Consider the following 24832-nt stretch of genomic DNA (forward strand, 5'->3'; position numbering starts at 1 on the left):
ATGTTTTTTGCATTTATGAGTACCTATACTTCATTACGGTCCAGTTTTTTTGAAGATTTGGACCTCTGCGACCATTGTTTTGATCTCTTGTGGTATAAGTTCCACATACAGCACTGGAAAAATTTAACAGTGTTTGAAAAACTTCAATGAATGAATCTAGTGATATGATTACGAAGAAAATAATTTCGAAACTCAAAAACAACAAAAATAACATGCAGATTTATATTTCAATTTTCATTCACATCGCAAAACTTAGTTTCAAATTAGTGAATAACTTTAAAATTCTTAGAAAAACAATATTTGAAACTGTTGAGAAGAGTATATGAATGAAGAAAAAAAAGAAATAAAAAGAAATGACGATCAGACAAGAATTTACTTTTTGCGAAGGAATCGAAGGTAAATGCTTCTATATTCTGTTCGATGCTCTTCGAGCAGTTCGTCAACATTATATATTATTATAATTATTTTATTAATTTTAGCTCCTGGTGGAGAAACGAAAAATGTGGCATATGCACAAGTTTGTAACTGAAATAGAAATAAATATTTGAAATGAAAGGTTGGCCAAAAATATAAAAATATAGGAAACTATAGAAAAAGTAGAAATTTTAACACGAGCAAATCCGGAAACATTGAGCTAGTTGCTAATAAAAGCCCGCTGCGGTATGGGCGACGAAGCATTGACCATGTTACATCTATTCAAATATCTCATTTTCTCAAGAAACAGTAGTTTTAAGGATGAATATTTTATTGGTTGATTATTTCACCCTGTAAACACTTTGTATCAACAAAAAAAAATTCCCAATCCAAATTTATAATTATTTATTATTTTTTTAGTTTTATTTTTAAACAGCACAAAATGAATAATGACTTATGTATTTTCGCTGACATGATTGTGATTACTGCTGCCTAGTTTGATTTTCATAATTTGTAGTTAAACTGGTAGGTTCAATACCTACGAGTTGCCTCTGTGAGTATGAGAGTGTAAAGAGATTATCCGTTCTACTAGAAAAATAAATGTTTTGCTTTATTAATATGAAGTTTTTTGACATATTATCGATACACATGAACACATCGTCTGAATCCATGCAGAACAAGCAAAAAGATAACAAAAATTGATAAATAGGTGAGGGTAAATTCATATTCAATGTTGCTTCTGTCTAAATGTATTTATTATATACATCGTCATGTGATTTGTAATGCCCATCTAAGCGGGTGGCATTCATTGGCCTTAAAATTATTTTGGTGATTTTTTTAAATTTGAAGAAAATACCGAAAATACCGGTTTTTTGCCTCTCCAATACCGGTATTTCGGTATTGAAAAAAATATCGGTTTTACCGGTTTTTGTTTTACCGGTAAACCACCCTAGCCTGGAGTCATGTTCTGCCAGTTCTATACTCGAATACACCTGAGAAAAGAAGGAAACAATATTAATAAGATCAACTGCGTTACGGAATCTCATATTCATATATAAGAAGAAGAAAAAGATTGAATAATTTTCATGCCATGATAAAAATTTTGCGAATGCTATAATTTTTGAGCAACAAAATACAGGAAAAAGCTTAAACAAAAAATACCCAAAAGATTTTCGATTTGGCGCTTATTGAGGGAGATGAGGACGATAGATAGTGCAGACAGAAATACCCGAAAAAGAATGGCTGTTTTCAGTTTCGAAGCCAATTCAAACAGATACTGATGCGCTGCCCTGAATAGAATTGTTACGATAAAGGAACAGAACCTCACCTATCATGTGCCAAATCTGATAACGTGTCCCTCAATGTCCTATCATGTGCAGTGATTTTAATCAATGTCGTCAATACAATCCTACTGTGGAATTCCTGCTGTGGAAATCACCAGACGAAGATGCGGTTATGTCCGGCTCGATATGAGTGGCATACATATTCAAAACAATCAAATGTTTAAGGATTGGTTATGACAAGCCAAAGTGTTGACAACTGTGCGTGTGACATTAGAGTGGTGATTTCATTGATTGGTTCATTCGTGTCCGTTTACCATTAAATTCTCAGAGTTAGCAGAATCAAGAACCCTTAATGCTTCAAACCACAATATTGCGGTCATGTCCGTTCCACGAGTTGCTTTCACCGCACTGACTTTGTCGTAATCAATCCTCGTGTCCAGTCCTAGGTATAGAAGATCTTTTTGAGTTTGGTGAACTTTCGAGTAAATTTACACAAATGCTAGCAAAAATAAGTAAATTTCAAAATTATTAATGTGAAAACACATTAGTTCATTAATGCTGTTGGTCAAATGGATTTTATACAAATAAACAAACAAATAATAAATAGTACGTAATTATAAACTATACTAACAAATGCTTCAAGGGGTATATACCTTTTGCTCGAGAAAAAAGAGAAAGAAGATAAAAGTTTACCAAACTATTTCAACTCAAGTTGCTTGAATATGTATAAACCTTGTAATAATTTAATGTAGGGATTACCGAATGATGTTTAACGAATAGTTGGTTGTGCAGAGATAACTATTCTATGATATTTATAATGCAATAAATTGCGACATACCAGCTAAATGCATAAAAGCTGAATAATGATGCTTCGCACAACGTGTTTTGTTAAAACAAGCAGTTTCGTTTCAAAACCACCCTAGATTATGATACGTTGCCATAGCAACAGTCAGCAAACGACGGTTGCAATTCTCTCAGCCAGAACGTGGCATCGTGGAGCGAAAATCATATTTGCAGAGAATATGTTGTCTCCCGGTGCGAGAGCAACTCACGCGCCACTGCAAGTTACTTGCGCTGTGTACGATTCGCGAGACCGGCAGCAGCGGCGGCGGCGTTTCGTTTGCCAACGGAAAACAAAACCGGGGTGCGCGGCGCGTCGCGACTTTTTCTTGTAACCCTAGGAATTCCTATTCAGAAATATTGGCAGCGTGAGTCGGTCGCTCTTTTCCAGCAAACGCGGCATCAGCCACGACCGGCCATATATAATTCCAGCGAGCGCGAGCCGCGGTTTCTCAGTTGCGATCGCGCTTTTCCTCGGTACGTTTCCAGTGACGCTTGCTTGGCAGATATTTTTGTCGCAGTTTGCTGAAGTGTAGCAGGTCGTGATCGTCGCAGGTCAGTAGGCTGTCAGTTGACGTTTCGAAACGCTTGTTATTCGGCCGGTTTTGGGGGGTGGCAGTGAATGTTGTCAATGTGAACCGGAGCAGGGAGCAAGAAAGCTTCTCCAGACTGTGTAATTAGCCATTTAGGCGGCGATCGGCCATAAGGTTGTCGCCTAGGTCGCGACCGTGCCGTGAGACGGCACTGGGCCAGTCAGGTGTTCGGGCAGGCCAGGCTTCGAATGCGTGATTTGCGATTCGCTGAGATTCGTTCAAGCTCACGAATTGGCCAGGTGGTACGTTTACTCGGAAGGGTGCTGCAACAGTGATTGGAAATTTATGTTAGCGACGTTTCGCCACGGAAAGCATTGTTTGCCCCGATTGCAAAGTAAACTAAACGATAATTTATATGTGCATAAGAGTGTACCGGCTGGAGGACGGAGTCGCGAACGGGGTTTCTCTTGAATACGTGTTTTTCGGACGCGGCTTATCGAGTGTAATTATTTGTTTGTAATTCAGCAGTAACGAAATGTTACATCCAAAGAATACCGATTGATCTGGTCAGCGCGCGTGGTTCCACTTAAGTGCTGTCCAGTAGCACTCGTAGATTAGGGTGATCGATTAATAACAACATAAATTAACCTCCTCACTTTAGATCGTGTCATGATTTGTAAAGTAGTAGATTTGTAAAGTAGTAGTAGTAGTATTTTTGTAGTTTACAATTCTCCAAACAACACCGTTTGCTCTTATCGAAAAACTTCATTCGGTCACCCTAGAACGGCATTTATTTTTAGTGCTTAACGATGCGGAAAGGAACAACAGAAATACAATAAAGTGATTATGAAGGTGAATAAAAAGTGAACCATTTGGGTAAACACGGCTTCTGCGAAAGCCGCAAATAACGCCCAACTAAAAACCGCTTGGTGCAAAACAGCAGTGAAGAAAGTTTCTAAACTATTATGGCAAACCACATTCTAACTTTATCGAAAGTGTCATTTAGTAGGCAGAAGGTGTAAGTTTTCGCAACGGTCTTAGTTTTCACTTTTTTTACAGCGCTTCTCGCTAGTGTGTTTATCGCAGCCCCAGTGTAAAACAGTGTTTTCCGACAGGAGCTGAGTTCGCGGTTTCCAGCTGTCGTGTGACCAATAAAACAAGGGAGTTCCGGCAAGTTGAAAGCTAAACTTTTCCACCGGGGTAAGTGTATGCATCAACAATTATGTCCGTTATAGTCGTGAGAATTATGTTGTGCTGAGATTAAGACTTTAACTTTAAAATACTTTAAAGTGTGAAAAAATAACACGTCTGAACAGCGAGTGTTGTTTGGCTAATTCCGCTCAAAGCGGCAAGGCCCCTTAGTACTTACTGACTGATGGGCAATCGGAGATAACAGTCATCCGGGAATTTGTCACGTGCTTGTCGTTAGAAGAAGCAAATATGCTTAGTAGAACGGTTGCTAGTGTGGATGACTATGTGGTCTTGGGAGAAGAAAATTATTCACTTGTGCTGATAGTGCAAACTATCCATACTAGTACTGGCTCAATAAAAATTTTAATTAGATACCTAATGGAAGTTGTTTACTTTGCTCTATCGAGTTATTCACATTTAATGAAAAACGATCAGCGTGTTGTGACCAGTTCTGAGTGCAACATAAAAATTGTTTCTGAATAAAAGTTTCAAACAAAACCAGCCTGGATAAAAAGAAATACTACTTCAAACCATTAGTTAGATAGGACTACAAAAAAATTCGAATTTTGTGACTATTTCTATTATATTGCTTTTTGTTGAGCAATAATTAATAAAATATTTTTGTAGTTAAATGATTAGTGAAATATGGTCATAATCTTTCCGCACAACTTCTAATTAAAGGCTCTGTAAAACCAAAATAAATACATTTTCTTGCTAATCATTCTTATCCAAACCTGAATCGCTTTTCCAAAAATAAAAATCAGCAGGACCGTATCTTTATATTCTTCCCGGTTCTTTCAGGGACAACCACATACCTCGAGGTGAAGGATGAGCTCGAATTCATTTCACATTGTTGCCAAGACTACATTTCTGAGCAACAGCATGTGTCCGTTCCCAGATGTTCTGAAACCATTTTTTGTAAACCACATATTCATATGCTTTGCACTGAACACAATGTCACCGAACTGAAACTGTCTACCGCCTTCAATAAATTTATTTACCAAACTATTGTAGAGGGAACTTATTCACCTTCGCTTTACGGGAGCTCTGTTACGGTGACTACACCCTTCACGATTCCCCTGTTAGTGAGAACAGTTGTTTTAAGATTGACTGTTCTTTTATCTTATCCCTTACCTGCTTCGCCCATCTTGCGATTTTCCGAAAAAAATATCGGTATCTCCCTTAAGAAAATCATATGAAAACATCCCCCATACTATTACCTTGACCGAGTTCAGCTCGTATTCTACGTTATTGTTACTTTTCGTAAGCAGCTAATAGAATAAATATGTACATAAGCTGGTATCGGTTTATGTGTTTACTGCTGCAGCGGAGTGAGTAGCCTATCATAGCAAGTAGTGAAGAGGAGCCTGTTGATAAATATAGGCCTCCCAGCCTACCGATGGAACACAACAATCATAAATAAACGGTTCGGTCTGTATTCAACGGAGCTCAGCACAGGCTTAGCCGATTGGTAACCAACCAATGGCTGCTGAAGCTGGAGGGATGGGTTTTCCTAGTTACTGTAGCTCTTCTGCTGGAAAGCTTTCTGAGTGTAAATTCTCAGCGGTTATCTGCTGACCATTTCTTTGGTGTGTGAACACTGATGAAGGGGCGATTTGGTCAGTTACAAAGGTGTTCATCAATCATTTGATCAAAGGTAGAGCGTAGGAGGAATCTGAATGTCGATATAACATATTGGTGAAATTGAAACCAAATATTACACACTCTATTTATCCCAAATCTTTTTTTTATTTCAATTTTTTGCATGTTTTTACAAAATAAAACCAGGCATCACGGCATTGAAAAGTATTCTTAACCAATTTTAACAAAATAAGGTTTTATTCTAAGGGATTAGAGAAAACTTGTCTGTAATTCTAGTAATCAAAAAAATCAAAAAAATGTTGAAAATCATCGGAGCATTTCATGCTTTGTTCTATGCTTCTATCAGCTGTTAATTTATGCATTTTTAATATTCGTTTTAGCATTATATTTATATTTAGAATTCTCAAAATTATAGTTATTGCTATCAGGTTTTACTATTTCTCACAAGTTCACATGAACATTCTGTGCCGAACACGCATCAGTACTGGACGTGTTTGGTGATCGGTCCGATAGAGTATAAAACAAAAGACGTGTGATCAAGTGTTGGCATTGTTTGCCTGGTCGAGTGAAATAAATCCGGGTTCAAGGTCGTTCCTTTGTGCAACTGTTTCGCATCGTGACTGCCAGCTGGTGCGTAAGCCGATTTGGCTGCTGGCTGGATTGTGCTACAGCAGTGGACGAGACACAAACGAGGAAAAAGAAGAAGCCATCAGTGTCAGCGAGTTGTATCGCTGTGTGGAGTGATCTCACACCTGGCTCGCTGCTGGTGGCTGTTTGGTGCTGCTGTATTGGTGCTGCTGGCTGTAACGGCTGCTACTTCGAACGATCGGACAACCAACCTTACTGGAAGGGAGAAATAAAAAGGTACGAGTTCTTGTCAGCGCTAGTGCGCTAAACTAAGCGCGATGGATGTAGATCCCTCGCCTCCCGCGCCACCATCCCCGAACCCCTCTGACCCTGACCCTTCTGTTACCCCCTCCCCTGTTCATTCTTCAGTCCCCCCTCGCCCCAGGCTTTACCCAGACGGAGCCCAGGGCAGCTATACTGTTTATTTTCGGCCAAAGGCAGGACCGAAATCGAAAAAGTTGAACCTCTTGCAGATTTCTAAAGACCTGACGAAGGAGTACAAGGGCGTGACCGAAATTTCCAAGGTCCGGCCTAACAAGCTCCGTGTCGTGGTCGGTAACCTGAAAGAGGCCAACGATATAGCTTGCTCTGAGCTCTTCACACGCGAGTATCGCGTTTACATACCCGCACGAGACGTGGAGATCGACGGTGTCATAACCGATTCGAGTCTGTCCGTCGAGTGTATACTGCAAAGTGCCAAAGGGTGCTTTAAGAACAAAACGTGTCCCGAAGTAAAGGTGCTCGACTGCAAGCAATTGCGGTCAGCATCGATCATCGGTGGCAAAACAGTATACACTCCGTCAGACTCGTTTCGAGTTACGTTCGCCGGGTCTGCACTACCAAGCCACGTCTCGATCCACCGGGTTCGTCTCCCTGTGAGGCTCTACGTGCCCCGCGTCATGAACTGCCTGAATTGCAAGCAGTTAGGCCATACAGCCGCCTACTGCTGCAATAAGGCACGTTGTGGCAAGTGTGGGGAGTCTCATGCGGAAGATTCTTGCAGTGTTAACGCTGAAAAGTGTATTCACTGCGGGGAAAATCTGCATGAGCTCTCGACATGTGCGGTGTACATGCAGCGCAGGGATAAAATAAAACGGTCTCTCAAAGAGCGTTCAAAGCGTTCCTACGCTGACATGCTGAAGAAGACCGTTACCACTTCTCCCGTTACTTCGAACCCCTTCGATCTGTTGCCCTCTGAGGAAACCGATTCTGACGATTCACCAGCGGGAGCATCTTACGCCAATCCTGGGGAGTCTAGAAAGAGGAAAAATATTTCCTCTCCTAAACTTCCCAGAAAAGGTCCTAAGATCTCTCAAAGTGAAATGAAAGTTACAAACAAACCAAACAGTGCTGCGGAAAAACCGAAGCAAACTCCTCCTGGGCTGGCAAATTTAAAGTCCCAGAAGGAGTTCCCAGCACTGCCAGGAACATCTAAAACCCCAGTTGCTCCTTTTACACTCCCAGTTGATGAAACAAACTCTGGATTAGTGAAATTTTCTGACATTGTGGACTGGATTTTTGAAACTTTCAATGTACCCGATCCAATTAAAATTTTTCTTACAGCATTCCTCCCAACAGTTAGATCATTTTTGAAGCAGTTGACTGCCCAATGGCCTCTCCTTGCAGCGATTGTATCCTTCGATGCCTAATTCAACTGCGTATATGAAGGATTCTATCTCTGTCTTACAGTGGAATTGTAGAAGTATTTTACCAAAAATTGATTCGTTTAAAGTTTTGATAAATAAAAACAAATGCGATGCATTTTCCCTTTGTGAAACTTGGCTTACTTCAAATATTGATCTCAACTTCCATGATTTTAATATTATTCGCCTTGATCGAGACACCCCATATGGAGGAGTACTTTTAGGGATTAAAAAGTGCTATTCTTTCTATCGTATTAACCTCCCCTCGATTCCAGGCATCGAAGTTGTCGCATGTCAAATGACAATACAAGGTAAAGAGCTTTGTATTGCCTCAATATATATTCCCCCCAGAGCACAGGTCGGGCAACGGCTGCTCTTTGATTTAATAGAACTTCTTCCCTCGCCACGTTTGATTTTGGGAGACTTCAACTCTCATGGCGTGGCTTGGGGTTCCCCATACAATGATAACCGCTCCTCTTTAATCTATAACCTTTGCGATGACTTCGACATGACTATTTTAAACAACGGTGAAATGACACGTATCCCGAAACCTCCAGCGCGCCCAAGCGCTTTGGATCTATCCTTATGTTCGACGTCGCTACGGTTGGATTGCACATGGAAGGTAATCCTCGATCCTCACGGTAGCGACCATCTGCCTATTCTTATTTCAATTACTAACGGGTCAACTCGCATGCGACCAATTGACATTCCGTATGACCTCACACGAAATGTCGATTGGAAGTTATACGAGGAAATGATTTCAAAAGCGGTCGAGTCGATTCAACATCATTCACCACTTGAAGAATACAACCTCCTCGCGGGCTTGATTCTCGACGCCGCGTTGCAAGCCCAAACGAAGAAATATCCCGGCGTAACGATCAAAGAACGGCCTCCCACTCCGTGGTGGGACCAAGAGTGCTCCGATGTCTACACGCAAAGATCCGACGCGTTTAAGGCCTACCAGACGGGAGGTATACCTGGCGACTATTTACGGTATTCGGAGCTTGATACCAAGCTTAAAAGCTTGGCTAAAGCAAAGAAACGTGGATATTGGCGTCGGTTCGTGAACGAGACGTCGAGGGAGACATCGATGAGCACTCTTTGGAACACAGCCCGAAGAATGCGGAATCGCGTAACGGTCAACGAAAGCGAGGAGTCTTCAAGTAGGTGGATATTTGATTTTGCCAGGAAAGTATGTCCGGACTCTGTTCCTGAGCAAAATATTGTTCGCGATGCGTCTCCGGGCCTCGACGCGATAGAATCACCTTTTACGATGGCAGAACTTTCAGTTGCCCTCCTGTCCTGTAACAATAACGCGCCTGGATTAGATAGAATCAAATTCAACTTGTTGAAGAATATACCCGGCAATGCCAAGAGGCGCTTGTTGAACTTGTTCAATAAGTTCCTGGAGCAAAACATTGTACCGCAGGATTGGAGGCAAGTGAAGGTGATCGCCATCCAAAAACCAGGGAAACCAGCTTCTAATCACAACTCTTATAGGCCGATTGCAATGCTATCCTGTATCCGGAAATTGATGGAAAAAATGATACTCCGTCGTTTAGACCACTGGGTCGAATCAAATGGTCTACTATCAGAAACTCAATTTGGCTTCCGCCGTGCCAAAGGGACGAATGATTGTCTTGCGTTGCTTTCAACAGATATTCAGCTGGCGTATGCTCGTAAAGAACAAATGGCGTCTGCGTTCTTGGACATTAAGGGGGCTTTTGATTCCGTTTCTATTGACATTCTTTCGGGTAAACTTCACCGACAAGGATTTTCTCCAATTTTGAACAATTTTTTGCACAATTTGTTGTCCGAAAAGCACATGCATTTTACGCATGGCGATTTGGCAACTTTTCGCATTAGCTACATGGGTCTTCCCCAGGGCTCATGTTTAAGCCCCCTTCTTTACAACTTTTATGTAAATGACATCGACGAATGTCTGGCAAATTCATGCACGATAAGACAACTTGCAGACGACAGTGTAATCTCTGTTACAGGAGCCAAAGCTGCCGATTTGCAAGGACCATTGCAAGATACCTTGGACAATTTGTCTGCTTGGGCTTTACAGCTAGGTATCGAATTCTCTCCGGAGAAGACTGAGATAGTAGTTTTTTCTAGGAAGCATGAACCTGCTCAGCTTCAAACACAATTAATGGGTAAAACGATTTCTCAGGTTTTGGTACACAAATATCTTGGTGTCTGGTTCGACTCTAAAGGCACCTGGGGTTGTCACGTGAGGTATCTGATGAAAAAATGTCAACAAAGAGTGAATTTTCTTCGTACAATAACCGGACAATGGTGGGGAGCCCATCCAGGAGACCTTATAAGGCTTTACCAAACAACGATATTGTCTGTTATTGAATACGGGTGTTTCTGCTTCCGCTCCGCAGCAAACACACATTTGATCAAACTGGAGCGAATACAATATCGTTGTTTGCGTATCGCCTTAGGTTGCATGCAGTCGACCCATACGATGAGTTTGGAGGTTTTAGCTGGAGTACTACCATTGAAAAACCGCTTCTGGAGCCTGTCTTCTCGTATTCTAATCAAATGTGAGGTCTTGAACCGTCCCGTGATTGAAAATTTTGAAAGGTTAATCGAACTTAATTCTCAAACCCGTTTTATGACATTGTATTTCAATCACATGTCCCAAAATATTAACCCTTCTTCGAATATTCCAAATCGTGTCGACTTATCAAATACTTCTGATTCTACTGTGTTTTTCGATACATCCATGATAGAAGAAACTCGTGGAATCCCGGATCATTTACGCGTGCAGCAGATCCCTAAAATTTTTTCCAATAAATATCGAAACATCAACTGCGACAATATGTACTACACTGACGGATCACTTCTTGATGGGTCCACTGGCTTCGGTATCTTCAATAACAATTTAACCGTCTCCCATAAGCTCGATAATCCTGCTTCTGTTTACGTCGCAGAATTAGCTGCAATTCAGTACACCCTAGGGATTATCGAAAAAATGCCCACGGACCATTATTTCATCTTTACGGACAGTCTCAGTTCCATTGAGGCTCTCCGATCGATGAAAGATGTTAAGCACTCTCCGTATTTCCTGGGGAAAATACGGGAACATCTGAGTGCTTTATCCGAAAAATCTACTCAGATTACCTTAGCGTGGGTCCCTTCTCACTGCTCGATACCGGGTAATGAGAAAGCGGACTCTTTGGCTAAGGTGGGCGCAACAAACGGTGATATTTATGAAAGACCAATTGCCTTTAATGAATTTTTCGCACTTGTACGTCAGAATACGATCATCAGTTGGCAAAATGCTTGGACCAGAGGGGAATTGGGAAGGTGGTTACATTCCATAATCCCCAAAGTATCGACGAACCCGTGGTTCAAGGGGTTGGATGTAGGTCGGGATTTCATTTGCGTGATGTCCCGGCTTATGTCCAATCACTATAGATTTGACGCGCTCCTCCGTCGTGTTGGGCTCGGGGAAAGTGGTATCTGTGCCTGTGGTGAAGGTTATCACGACATAGAGCATGTGGTTTGGTCATGCCCTGTACACCGTGACGCCAGGTCTAAATTAATAGCTTCCCTGCAGGCCGAGGGTAGACAGCCGGCTGTTCCTGTTCGTGATGTCTTGGCGAGCCGTGACCTATCCTACATGTCCCTTATATACGTTTTCCTGAAATCCATCCACGCCCCAGTCTAGTCCCGTTCCCCTCCGTCTACACCCAACAAAACGACAAGAACACGTTTGAACCTTAAGCACAAAACCAGCAACCATACCCCGCACAATAGAACCAGGACCCAAGGACTACGAGCTTCTGTCCCAACTCACGACATCGTGGCTCAGCAGAACGAATCCATACATGCCATTCGACGATTATCAGACGACCATTGAACAACAAAACACTGATTGGAAATCCCATGCTAGTTTTAAGTTAGACTTAATTTCAGCTCGTAGTCGGCAGCGAGGATAAAAAATTTGCTTTAGTTTTAAGTCATCAGATATAATTGGCGCCGTTAAACATTAAATTGTATTTGTGCCGTGTCAAATAAATGTTATGTGAAGAAAAAAAAAAAAAAAAGTTCACATGAACACCTTTTTTTTCTTCAAAACTTTTTTACTAGTTCTACAATATTCTGATCATGATCTTATTGCTTTTCTTCTGGTACTTTAATATAACTTTCCCAATATATATTTTTAATTTTGAAATGAGAAATTTTAATAATTCCTGACTATCCATGCCCTGATAACTTCTTAACTCTTTCGTCCAATAACATTGTTATTTTTTCTAGTTCTCATCTTTTTCCTGAATTGGAAAGAGCCTGAGAATAAACGCATGCTTAAGTGCTTTGACATCGAATGGCTTAATTCTACTATCGAAGATGATTTAACTCTCTTTATTTCTGAAAATTTGTATGTAGGGGTTTTTGGGACCGGGAAAGGTTCCTATGATGGTTCGAGACCCTTCTCTCCTCTGAAAAGAGAGGTCCTGTACATTTGAAACACAATTTTTTGCATAATTCAAGAACGAATCAAGCAAATAAAACCAAATAAGCATACGGGTGTTTTTGAGGGTAGTTAACTTTTATATGGTGATCCGACACTCTTCCCTTCCCTGAAAGGGGGTCTCTCATAAAAATGAAACATAAATGTCTGCATAACTCGAAAACTAACCAAACAAATGAAACCAACTTTGGCGTGTGGATGTTTTTGGGAGCAAAAATTACTTTTGAGGTAGTTGTAACCCTTCCCTCCTCGGAAACGGAGGAGATCGTACAAATATAACACGAAGTTCTGCAACCCGAGAACTAATCAAGCAAATGGAACCAAATTGGGCGTGTGGATATATTTGGAAACAAAAAATATTTTCATGGAGGCAAAGTTATAGCATATTTTAGTTTCCTGTTTCGGAAGCTTTAAGACTGTTTAGAGCAAAAGACGCAAGCAGGATGAAAACACTTTTCCAGTTCGAGTACTACAAACGTTTTCTTGTAAAATGTGGCCAACAAAAGCTAAATAAAAATAACTAAATTTTTTGTAACTTCAATATAAAATACTGTCTAACTTTGAACCCAGCTTTGTTTATTTGGCAAAGTTTTATTTTTTTATATCCAAAGAGACAGATTTGTTGTTTACCAGCTTATCAAGCTATAGTTCAATTGGAGTTCACCTAATATAGATCTTATAATCTGCAAGAATAATCACGATTGCTACAATGTTTGAAGCAAAGTATCTAATTAAAATAGTTATACGTGCTTGAGATGTATGGCACACAATCATTTGTCATATATCTCAAATATTCTTGGTTCTCTAAATTATTCTAGAGTTAAGGTCAAAAGATTAACTGGGTCAATCACGGCCTGTACAATGTACTTAGCAACGAAAGATAGATGTACGAAAAATGAAATTTAGTGTTGGCAAACGGTGGAACTGGACCACTGCACATTGATCCAAAAAGGCAAAAAGTGAAACTTAATTTCATAGCGACTCTCACTTTCATCCTAGCTCAATGGTGTCTTCTGAACAATTGTTTGTCTAAATGATCCGCGTAATCTCAAAGATCGGCTGGCAACACAGCCGATGGAACAAACTCGCGTTTTTACTCGCTCCGATTATTTTCTTTTTTTTTCTATGTTATTCAACAAGATGTGTCCACGAAAGTTGGCAATTTTTTCCTTTTTGTACTATCGCGTGTGCCAGTAGTGAAATATATTCGGTAAAAGTTAGATATGGGGTGAAATTTTACTTAGAAGATTTGTGATTTGTGAGAAAGTAATGGCTGAATCAAGAGGGGCCGTTTCGTTGTGTGTATGAGTTTCGTGTGAAGGAGATGGAGAAGTCTCGTGTGTGTCAACTTGAGGGCATATTGCTCTCCACATCGCCAAAGCATAGCAATAAAAGATAAGCAGAAATTTCCTTGAACTATTCTAACAGGTTGCATGTAGAGTAATTTTGTATTTCATAGTTAAAATTTTACTGAAACCTGATCTCATTACATAGTTTCCGATCATTGATGCACGAGTGAAGTAGAAAAAAAAACAAGTATTACCGTTTTCCAATTGGAAACGGTTAACTGTCCCACTGCTATATTCTCGACTAAATTGTTTTCCTCTCTTTCACACTTGGTGAACGTATGGAAACGTGGCAACAAAGTATGAGTATTGGTATTGGCAGGAGTTGATATGATTTATTCCATTATTTGTAGGAACCGAAGAAGTGTTCGTGATTCTGATGTCGCAACGGTTGCTGTCTGCAATGGTGAACAATTTTCATATTTTGTCATCAGAACTTGGTACAGGTGTTTTTGAGCAGATTATGTGAACTGCTGTTGTATAAGAAAGATGACAGGCAATTTGATTGTATCCGTTCTCGTTAGAATGTGATACTGTTTTCTTTTTGCCGTTTGATTTATCCTTTTTGGTGTAATACCGGTTATGCCTCACGATTCCAATGGCGGTGGCTTCGTGCGTCATTTAATGTAGAATTCGGTGTAGCACTTTTCCACTAGAGTTGTTCGTTTCTGGTTGCGAGCCGCGTGCACCGCCTAAGAAAGTGTATTTGGATTTTGGACTACTTAAAACTTCCAAATAAAACAATGCGATGGTTTTACTTTGTTAGATATGTTCTCTTACTTCTATTTAGGATTTCTTTAGCTTTTGCATACTTTTTTCTAGCTTCCACGCAAATTAAGGTAAATTTTTTTAAAGATGTTACGGGTTCGAAACCATAAAACCAATAATGACAACATTGGCATTTTGCAAATTTATTAGGAATGTTGTATTGTTACTTATGCTTACATGCTTTTTTTTATATTTTTCGAGCTTTGGATCAGGGCTTTGAAAAATCCTTTTCAATAAAGACGCTTGAACGTTTTCTCGGTCAGTTACAAGCTTTCCTTTTTGTGCGATCCTTCGCTCAATTTTAACTTGTACCTGCAGCACGTTTAATTTCAACGAACGGTTGAAAGCAGAGCTAATAAGAAACGAGCTGCGTGCAACGTTGTTTTCCGCAAAAGGACCGCCGCTTCGGCGTTCAAGTCCGCCGTACAATCTTCTGTCGGCAGTCACGTACCATTTTTCGTTTGCGTTCATGATCGACCGAAAAAACAGTCAATCAGTTTGAAGCATTCCACAATGGTCCAGAAACCGAATTTAGGGGGAAATTTGGGTCTAGAGCTCTATAGCAATATTTTAGAGAAAAACTTTCTTCTACAAAGTTGTTACATATGATAAAGCGCTCATTGAAAAATTATCAAAAATTAGGGTGACCAACATTTTCGATGCAATCAAGTATCTAACTTTTTTATCTTTGTATATAGAAGAAAAATTTGTTCTACAATGTTATAGCTCCATTAATTTTAAGTGACTTTGTAAAATAAAGTTTTTCTCTATCTTTGAAAACAACCGATTTATATTGAAAAAACATATTTTACGCTCTAACTTTTTTATTTCAAGTTTCATCTCAAAACTGTCTTTGAACGACTTTTAGAGCTTTTTAAGAGAAACAATTTGCAACGCTGGCATCGTAAATATCTAAATTTTACTCAAAGTTATTAATATTTTTCATCCAAAAATATGCGTTTTTCATTTGTATGTCATTCATTTTGGGGCAAACATAAAAAATATCTCTTGGTCTCATTTTGAAGGGCATACTTGACTCTATAAATGGAGGAACTTTTAGAGATATGTTATTTTTTAAATTTGAGTAAATTCAATTTAAAAACAAGACGTAAATTTCAATAATTTTATACATTATGCATATAAAAGCACCCAGATTTATTTTTTGGTATTTTTTCTTATAACTAGACGTAATTACCTTTAATTTGACCCAAAAAGATCGAAAATCGATCAACTGGTTCAAAAGTTATGAATTGTTTTAAATAAAATACATCGAATATAGCCGTTTTTTATGGTCACCCTATTTCGGAGCTATAGATACTTAATTGCATCGAAAATGTTGGTCACCCTAATTTTCGATAATTTTTCAATGAGCGCTTTATCATATGTAACAACTTTGTAGGAGAAAGTTTTTCTCTAAAATGTTGCTATAGAGCTCTAGACCCAAATTTCCCCCAAAATTCGGTTTCTGGACCATTGTGCATTCTTACGTTTGAGGCTCATGTGCTGGTGGTATATTGTTGCACCTACAGTGCCAATTTTTACTAACCGGGACCTCATTCGTAATGAATTAACCAACGCTTACTTCAATCATCTGCGTCGAATATTGCTTAGCAGTTGAGTTTGTGAGTGATATTCAATATAGTCATCATTCAAGCCACGTGGTAATGGCTTTATGAGTAAGATAGTTTTTCTCACAACATCGGCGGGGAAGAAGATAGGGTAGAACAGGGCTAGTTGGTTACGGGGTTAGTTGGTCAATGAGGATTACATCAAACCAACGCATCGAAAAAACTGTGTTTTATTTTCACATATCATTTATATAAAAAAATTGTGTTTTATGGGTGATATAATCAGATAAGCAAAGAAACTAATTGACAAAACAAAGTGCAGTTGTGCAAATTGTGATTTAAAAAAATGTTTATCGTTGTCCGTCGGTTTTTAAATATAGAATAATAAACACCCGTTTTCAAATGACAATTCGCTCATTAACAGATTTTGAGCAGGTTTGAGCAAGAACTCAATTAAAAATACGAAGGACAACGATAAAAAATTCTCAAAAACCACGTTTTGCCCAGAAAATTACTCTCTTTCAGCTGATCTATAACAATCAGAAAACCATAAAAACTTTAGAATTGCGGAATTCAGTTCGAGTTTTCAATTGAACACGTGTTTTCTTTGATCAAGTTTCCATTCAAACCATCAATGTAATTTCAACGTATACACCAAAGTTCCTTTTTACGCGGGGAATACGTGCCGCGTAAAAGGAAACCGCGTAAAAAATAATCGCGTAAATTCCTGAATCTACGTGAAAAAACGCGTGAATTCCGGATTCCGAAATGAAAAAATACGGAATCCGTGTAAGAAAAAAACACCGCGTAAATTCCGGAATCTGCGTAAAAAACCGCGTTATTTCCGGAATCCGCGTAAAAATGACCACATAAAAAAAACCTGCGTAAAAAACTGTAACAAACTGTAACTGAAAACGATTTGACTTCCGCCTAAATGCTACAGACTGCCGTTAATGCATTGGTGGAGGAAAACTGAATTGTCCTTACGAAATAAAAGTTGTCACTTTACACTCGCTGATCAACTTCTACCCTACCTGAGGAGCTAATTGGCCAATCTGTGCTCAAAAAAGATATAATACACTGAAGCATTTTAACGCGTATTACGGAATTTACGCAGATTTCAGAACTTACGCTGTTTTTTATGCAAATTTCTGTATTTACGCGTTTTTAACGCGGGTTTCGGAATTTACACGTTTTTTTTACCCCAATTTACGATTTCAGAGTTTTCACGGTTTTTTTACCCGAATTTCGGTATTAATCCACGCGGTTTTTTACTCGGATTTCGGAATTTACGCGGTTTTCAGAAATTTTTCGTTTTTTACGCGAATTTTGGAAATCACCAGTTTATTTACTCAGACTTCGGAATTCACGTGAAATTTTACGCAGATCTTACAATTAACGCCATTTTTTACCCGGATTTTGGAACTTACGCGTTTTTCACGCGGATTTTTTCCGCGCTACGTGTCTCCTCGTAAAAAAAAAACTTTAGTGTATCCGCAAAATTGCGAGCTGTTTAATGTAGTTTATATTTTCGCATAATACAGCCATACCTCGGTAGAAGGCAACCTCGATTCAACGTAACTCGGTATAACGTAACTTTTACCTCGATATAACGTAACTTTTTAAGATGCATTGATATTGAATATAAATGATATAGCAACTGTTTTTGGGGTATAAATTGCTTCGAAAATATGTAGTAAGTTTTGAAACCAATGAAACCAATGCGAAAGTCCCAAATGGGCATAAGAAAGGTATTGAAATACTAATGGGTGATGGGATTAGGTTTCCACGCATCCTTCAGTAACAATTCACAGTCTTGCATCAACTATTTTTTTTTGTTTGTTGAAATTTTCTCTAAAGAAAAGCATAAGAAAGGTTTCAAATTACTGGTAGGTGATGGGAAATAGGTTTCCGCGTATTTTTGCATTTCAACAGTCTTGCATCAATTAAAAAACTTTTTTTTTGCTTGTTGAAAAATTGTCCTAAATGGGCTTAAGAATGGTTTAAAATTACTGATAGGTGATGGAAAATAGGTTTTCGCGCATCTTTGAGTAATCATTAACATTCTTGCATGAATTAGAAAAAAAATTTGCTTCGATATAATGTAACACGATATAACGTAGCGGTAATGAAAATAAAGTTGCCTTATATCGAGGTATGACTGTATTACCGGTATAAAGTAATGGAACATTTTTACCAAAAATGACCAACTTTTCCCGCTCTACCCTAAGTACCGATTTATGCATTAGTCATATGTTACACAAATTTCAAGGTTCTATTCCAATCCAATCCGATATACAAAAACAAACGCAAAACGAAACAGTAGGAATGATACCAACCGCCCTCATTCACTTCGTGTCTTGCACGTACACATAATCGGAGAGTGAACGTTATTAACGAGCGCTGCCATAGCGAATGACCGCCACCTAGAAACTAAAAAAACGATCAACTTTACTTTGACTGTTTTTTCTCTGGGCGATCGCTTGACTATATCGAGCAGTCAAGCTGACTGCGGAAGGCGTTCGCATTCGTGTTTTAACAGTCAACTTGCGATCCTTTGAAAAGCACTGCTTTGGATGCATGAGTGTTGCCAAATTTAAAATTTAATAGGAATATTCTCTCGTGTGTCTACGAAAACGATAATAGCGTTGTTACTACTTATTTGTCTTTACGCCGGTTGCCGTAGTGTGAATAATATTGATTGTGATTAACGGTGAAACAGACTATTGACAGACTAACCTATTGCCTACACGAAAGACTGTCGGATTTTACATCCATCAATCTACGATAAAATAACGTTTCGTTGTTACCCGTGTGTACGGCGCGCATAGTATTTACGAGGTTGATAGCTTCCATATCGGTACGTCGTGTTAAAATCGTATATAACTTGCTAGAGGCTAGCTATCCGGCAAACTTTGTCCCGCGCATTTATGCTTACTTCATCTTAACTCTGGCCATTAACGGCAGTTCCACTTGTTTTTTTTACCGAATATTCGTGACTTCAGGTGTGTTTTTCGCGGTATCATAGCGTTTTTTTCTTTCAGGACAGACGAAGTCTATACGAGAGACGTCACAACTCGATCTGTAAGGTAGAAAACTAAATGTCCGGTTGACCAAACCCCCAAAGACTCCGCGTCGATACATTCCATGAGGTCGTATTATCTACAGATAAATCAACAACGCGAAATAGTTTTCGGTATAAAGAGGATCACCTTACGAGGAGATGTCCGATTAAGTCCAGTATCTTGCGTATGCTTATTATTGCGGTGTTACTTCATCAATCTGAAAAGTTCGGAACACATTATGAATTTCGTGGCGGATGTAATGAACTTGTAGGCGCGACATTTGGTCTAAAAAACCCGACACTCGAAATTAGTGAATCATTTACCAAAACGAACCCTGCTGTGTACCCTGCCCTTTCTCCAACATCCCAGTGATTTCTCGTGGAAGTGCAGAGGTGTTCTCGGCTTCCAATAAAGCGAGTATCACGTCAACATATTCCCATACAAACTCCTTCTTTGACCTGCATTCGGATGCGGCCGGCGCTGGTATTGCCTAACATAAAGATTAAGATCACCAGTTTTTACACATTGAGGATGCATGTTGGTCCCGAGCATCATCTGTTGGTTCTCTGTGTAATTACAGCTGATCTGGCAACAACGGAGTAGCAACCGCGGGCGGTCAATCATGCTCATGCTCATGCTCATGCTCATGATCCGCGTAATCTTAAATTGTCAAAAGTTCTGAAAATTGTACTGTATTAAAAAAAAAAACACACTTTTTTGTGTTAAAAAATAGAGAAATGGTTTATATGGCAAAGTTGTAGAAAGTTAAAAAAAAAAAACTTTGCTGAATAAACAAAATTTCTATAAAGTTATAAAGTACATTATACGGAAGTTACTCAACATTTAGAAGTAACATATATTTTTAGTTAACTTTTGTCAGTTGCATTTTACAAGAAATGATGTGAAAATGATGAGAAATTGTTGGGACACACAATTTATAAAATTTTGTCAAAGACTTCTTATCTCCAGGGCTTTTCCTTACGAAGTTATATAATATTTCAGCCTATTTTTCGATTACTAAAATGTTTAGGGTAAAAAGGGACAAGTGGAACCATAATGTCGATACTTTTACTTAAAGTCTAGCTCAAGTACTTCAAAATGTTGCAGGTTCCATTTGTCCCAATCTACCCATATTTGAATACGGCGAGCATATTTTATTGTAGGTATTCATATACGAAAAACAATAACTTTTTTGTGTTGAAAGATAGAGGAATGGTTTGTTTGGCGAATTTTTAGAACATGAAACTTCGTTGAATTAACAAATTCCTATCCTCATTGGGTCCAGAATTACAGAATATTTTACATGAAAGTTACTTAAAACTTACTTTTTATGCTTAGTTTTTGTTAGTTGCACTTTACAAGAAAACATTGTTCTATAGAAACATTAATTCATACAAAACACACGTTTCTCCAGATCTTTTCCTCACAAAGTTGTAGCATATTTTAGCTTATTTTTTCGATAAGTTTAGAACGTATAGGATAAAAAGGGGCAAGTGTAATCATTATGTCAATACTTTTTCTTAAAGCTTAACTCATGTACTACAAATTGTTTAAGTTATAGTTTTAATAGTCCCAACTTACCCACTTTTTACCCTATACGTTCTTTAGGTTATCAAAAAAATAAGTTAAAATATGCTATAGCTGCGTAGGAAAAAGTCCTGGAGATGTACAATCTTCGACAAAAACGTGTGTTTTGTATGTCCCAATGCTTCTGTAGAATAATATTTTCTTGTAAAATGCAACTAACAAAAGTTATGCATACAAAACTTAATTTCAAGTAACTTTCATAAAAGATACTCTATAACTCTGTACCCAATGAAGATAAGAATTTTGTTTATTCAGCAAAGTGTCATTTTTTTACACGTTCTAAAATATCGTCAAACAAACTATTCCTTTATATCTTAACACAAAAAAGTTAATGTTTTTCATATATGAAAACCTACTGTAAAATATGCTCGCCGTACTCAAATATGGGTGAATTGGGACAAATGAAACCTGCAACATTTTATAGTACTTGAGTTGAACTTTGAGGAAAAATCTTGACATCATGGTTCCACTTGCTCTTTTTACCCGATACATTCTTAAAACTAGCGAAGAAATAAGCTCAAAAACTCCATAACTTCGTAAGCAAAAACCATGGAGATGTGTGATATTCGGCAAAAATATGTGTTTTGTGTGCCTCAACAATTTCTCCGAACATCATTTTCTTGTAAAATGTAACTAACAAAAGTAACCTACAAAAATTTAAATTTTGAGTAACTTTCATAACTTTCATTGTTACTCAAAAAAATTAGGCGGAATCGAAAAAGTACGTATTTTTTTGTTTTTGAACCAAAAAGCTGGCCAAAAGTCCAATTCGCTCTATGTTGGTTGTAATTGGATCTTTTTACATCAAAAACTTGTTATTTCCGTATAATCAACCAATAAAACTAGAGTAAGTACAAAACAAGGTGACATCCATTAAGTACGTCACGCAAATTTTGATCAAAATTCATTTTCACGTTTTTCCACACATGAATGACCCCTACCAGGAGAAGTACGTCACGTCATGGCACACCTCCAATATAAAATCCAATGATATGACAATTACTTTAAATTCACTTACTGCATTTATTAGTGTCTTTTTACACATGATCTATGACAAAGTTTCAACAATTTTCATACAAATCTTGTTTTATCAAAATGTCAATAAAATAAAAAAGAGGAACCAGGAGGAAGATTTTTCTTTCCGTAAATATTAAGTAGACTTTGACCTTTCTGTTAATAAATTAAGTTTTGACGGGACTTGCCCGGAAGGTTACTAAATCATGAAATTAATTTGACGATATTATGGATTTTTCGCGATCGGCTCTCACTATCACTTTTTTCGTAAACAATCTGGGATTATTTCATACATTTAACATTTTAAATATTGCAAAACTTTCTCCTTATGTTGTACATTATGTCCCGTGAAAGAAAAAAAAACTATTTGATAATTTTTTTCAATTTTACATGCCACCCGAACAATAGCACGTATTTTTCAAACTGACCGTTTGGTGTATGTGATTAGGCACCGATGAGTTCTGGGATAGCATGAGAGTATGTTTCAACTGAAATCAATACAAAATAATGGAAATCATGTATTTTGTATGTCGGACTTTTGGCCAGCTTTTTGGGTCAAATACTCCTATGTGCAGCGTTTAAAGTTTAGACGGCAGGGATTGGCACTATTGGCACTGGTTTTAAAAGATAGCTTGGAAAAAATGCCTTAAAATGCATCTAGTCCGATTCTGCGCAGAGTTGCGCAGAGAACCCTTCTTTCGAAGAGAAACAACGAGTGTTCGGCACATATTGGATTTCAAGAATGTAAATTTGAATTGCACACTGCAAACCGTCTACAGAATAACAAATGGCTCAAATTAGTCTGATAATAACAACGTTTTCAAACATGTTTCATTATAATTAATCACACTATTTTCATATTTACAAGTTTAACTGATGTATATTTCGATAATTAACGAAGTATCATAAAACTTATCATTGTTTATGTTTTGGACCACCAGCACTGACTACCAAAATCATGTTTTAAGTTTATATCATACCAGTCACATGTAAAAACAATCGTGTAAACACAAACCATGACATAATACATCGCCTGCTGATTTCTACAGAGCAAATAGTGAATTATTATTCTGACGTTAGAAACTGCATTTTGAAAACCCTTCTTGAAGATAATAAAACTGTATTGAAAATGAACACAAAAATGAAGATGAAGGTGAAAGTAAATGGAAAAAATGCGATAAAAAGAATCAATGTAATATAGTCACTTGAAAAAAAAAAAAAAAAAAAACAAGTCATAAGTAATTTTCAACACGAAGCATATTTTTCAATTGATTTTCTTTCTTTTTCTTGATAACTGCTTAACATTTAATGTTTCTTATGGCGTATGAAAGTATTTTAAGCATGATGCATTTTATTTTCCAAAAGATTGAAACCGACGTAAAGTTTTCCTCATATAATATATAAAAATTTCTCTGGCGTCAAAAATACGTATTTTCATGCGAAAATAATATCAAATTCGGACTCAGTGTCCCAAAATTATATAAAAACCATGTATTTTCCATTATTTAAAGACATCTTTTTGCTTGGCCAGCATTTGTATGGAGCCGCCCTACTGTGCACTGCACAGTGGTACAATAAGGCAAAAAGTTGAACTTAATTCCATAGCACCTTCCACCTTCATTTTAGCTTAATAGTGTCTATAAAGCAATTGTTTGTATGAATGACCCGCATGATCGCAAATTGTCAAAAAATTTGAAAAGTTTACTATACTAAAAGTAAAAAAAAATAACTTTTTTTTTGTTAATAGATAGAAGAATAGTTTATTCGGCAAAGTTGTAGAAATCTCAAAAATATGAAACTTTGTTGAACAAATGAAAATCCTTTATTTTTTCGGTACAAAGTTATAAAGTATATTACATGGAACTTACTTAAAAGTTAGTTTTTTGTACTTAACTTTTGTCAGTTACATTTTACACGGAAGTGTAGTTTGGAAGAATTGTTAGGGCACACAAAACACACATTTTTTGCCGAAGATCATATATCTCCAGGATTTTTTCTTACAATGTTGTATCATATTTTAGCTTATTTTTCCGATAACTTCAAGAACGTATAGGTTAAAAAGGGACAAGAGGAATCATGATGTCAATACTTTTCCTTGAAGTTAAACTGAAGTACTATAAACTCCTTAAGGTTTCATTTGTCCCAATCCCCCCTATATTAGAGTACGGCGAGCATATATTACAGTAGGATTTCATATATCCAAAATACTAACTTTTTTGTGTTAAGAGATAGAGGAGTGGTTTATTCGGCAAAGTTTCAGAACGTGCAAAAATATGAAACTTTGCTTGACAAACGAAATTTCTATTTTCATTGGGTACAGAGCTACAGAGTATTTTCTATAAAAGTTACTTGAAAGTTAATTTTTTGCACTTAACTTTTGTTAGTTACATTTTACAAGAAAACGTCGTTGTAAAGAAGCATTTGGGCATACGAAACACACATTTTTGTTGAAGACCACACATCTCCAGGACTTTTTCTAACAAAGTTATAGCATATTTTAGCATATTTTTTCGATAAATTTGAGAACGTTTTATTTTATTTTTTGACAATTTGCGATAATGCGGGTCATTCATATACAATTGCTCCGAAGACACTATTAAGCCAGGATGAAGGTGAAAGGCGCTATGGAATTAAGTTCCACTTTTTGCCCTGTTGGACCACTGTGCACTGAAGCTCTCAGCTACGCAACAAAATATCACATTATATCGTGTTGCGGCTTGGAAGAAAGATAATGAAAATGCTTATATTTGTTTGGTTTTTGCACGAAAGAAAGAAGGAAGGAAATATTTTTGCTTTTGCTATCATACACATGTTGACAATCACATATGAGAATTCGCGTAGGTGCGAATCAAATTCTTCTGT

The 24832-nt window shown here is 37.8% G+C and overlaps 1 protein-coding gene across 4 annotated transcripts in view; it reads left to right on the forward strand.

Moving 5' to 3' along the window:
* Nucleotides 1-2973: 2973 nt before the first annotated feature.
* Nucleotides 2974-24832, forward strand: part of LOC129727108 (bumetanide-sensitive sodium-(potassium)-chloride cotransporter) — a 160940-nt gene continuing 139081 nt past the window's right edge. For 2 of the 4 annotated variants that reach the window (XM_055684574.1, XM_055684578.1), the window contains exons 1-2: nucleotides 2974-3092; nucleotides 4130-4270. The gene's annotated coding sequence lies outside the window, so the exon portion shown is untranslated. Of the gene's footprint in view, nucleotides 3093-3870; nucleotides 4089-4129; nucleotides 4271-24832 lie in introns of all 4 variants that reach the window. The other 2 variants (XM_055684575.1, XM_055684577.1) reach the window with 2 other exon arrangements.

Source organism: Wyeomyia smithii, chromosome 3 (genome assembly GCF_029784165.1).
Source record: "Wyeomyia smithii strain HCP4-BCI-WySm-NY-G18 chromosome 3, ASM2978416v1, whole genome shotgun sequence".
NCBI lineage: Eukaryota > Metazoa > Arthropoda > Insecta > Diptera > Culicidae > Wyeomyia > Wyeomyia smithii.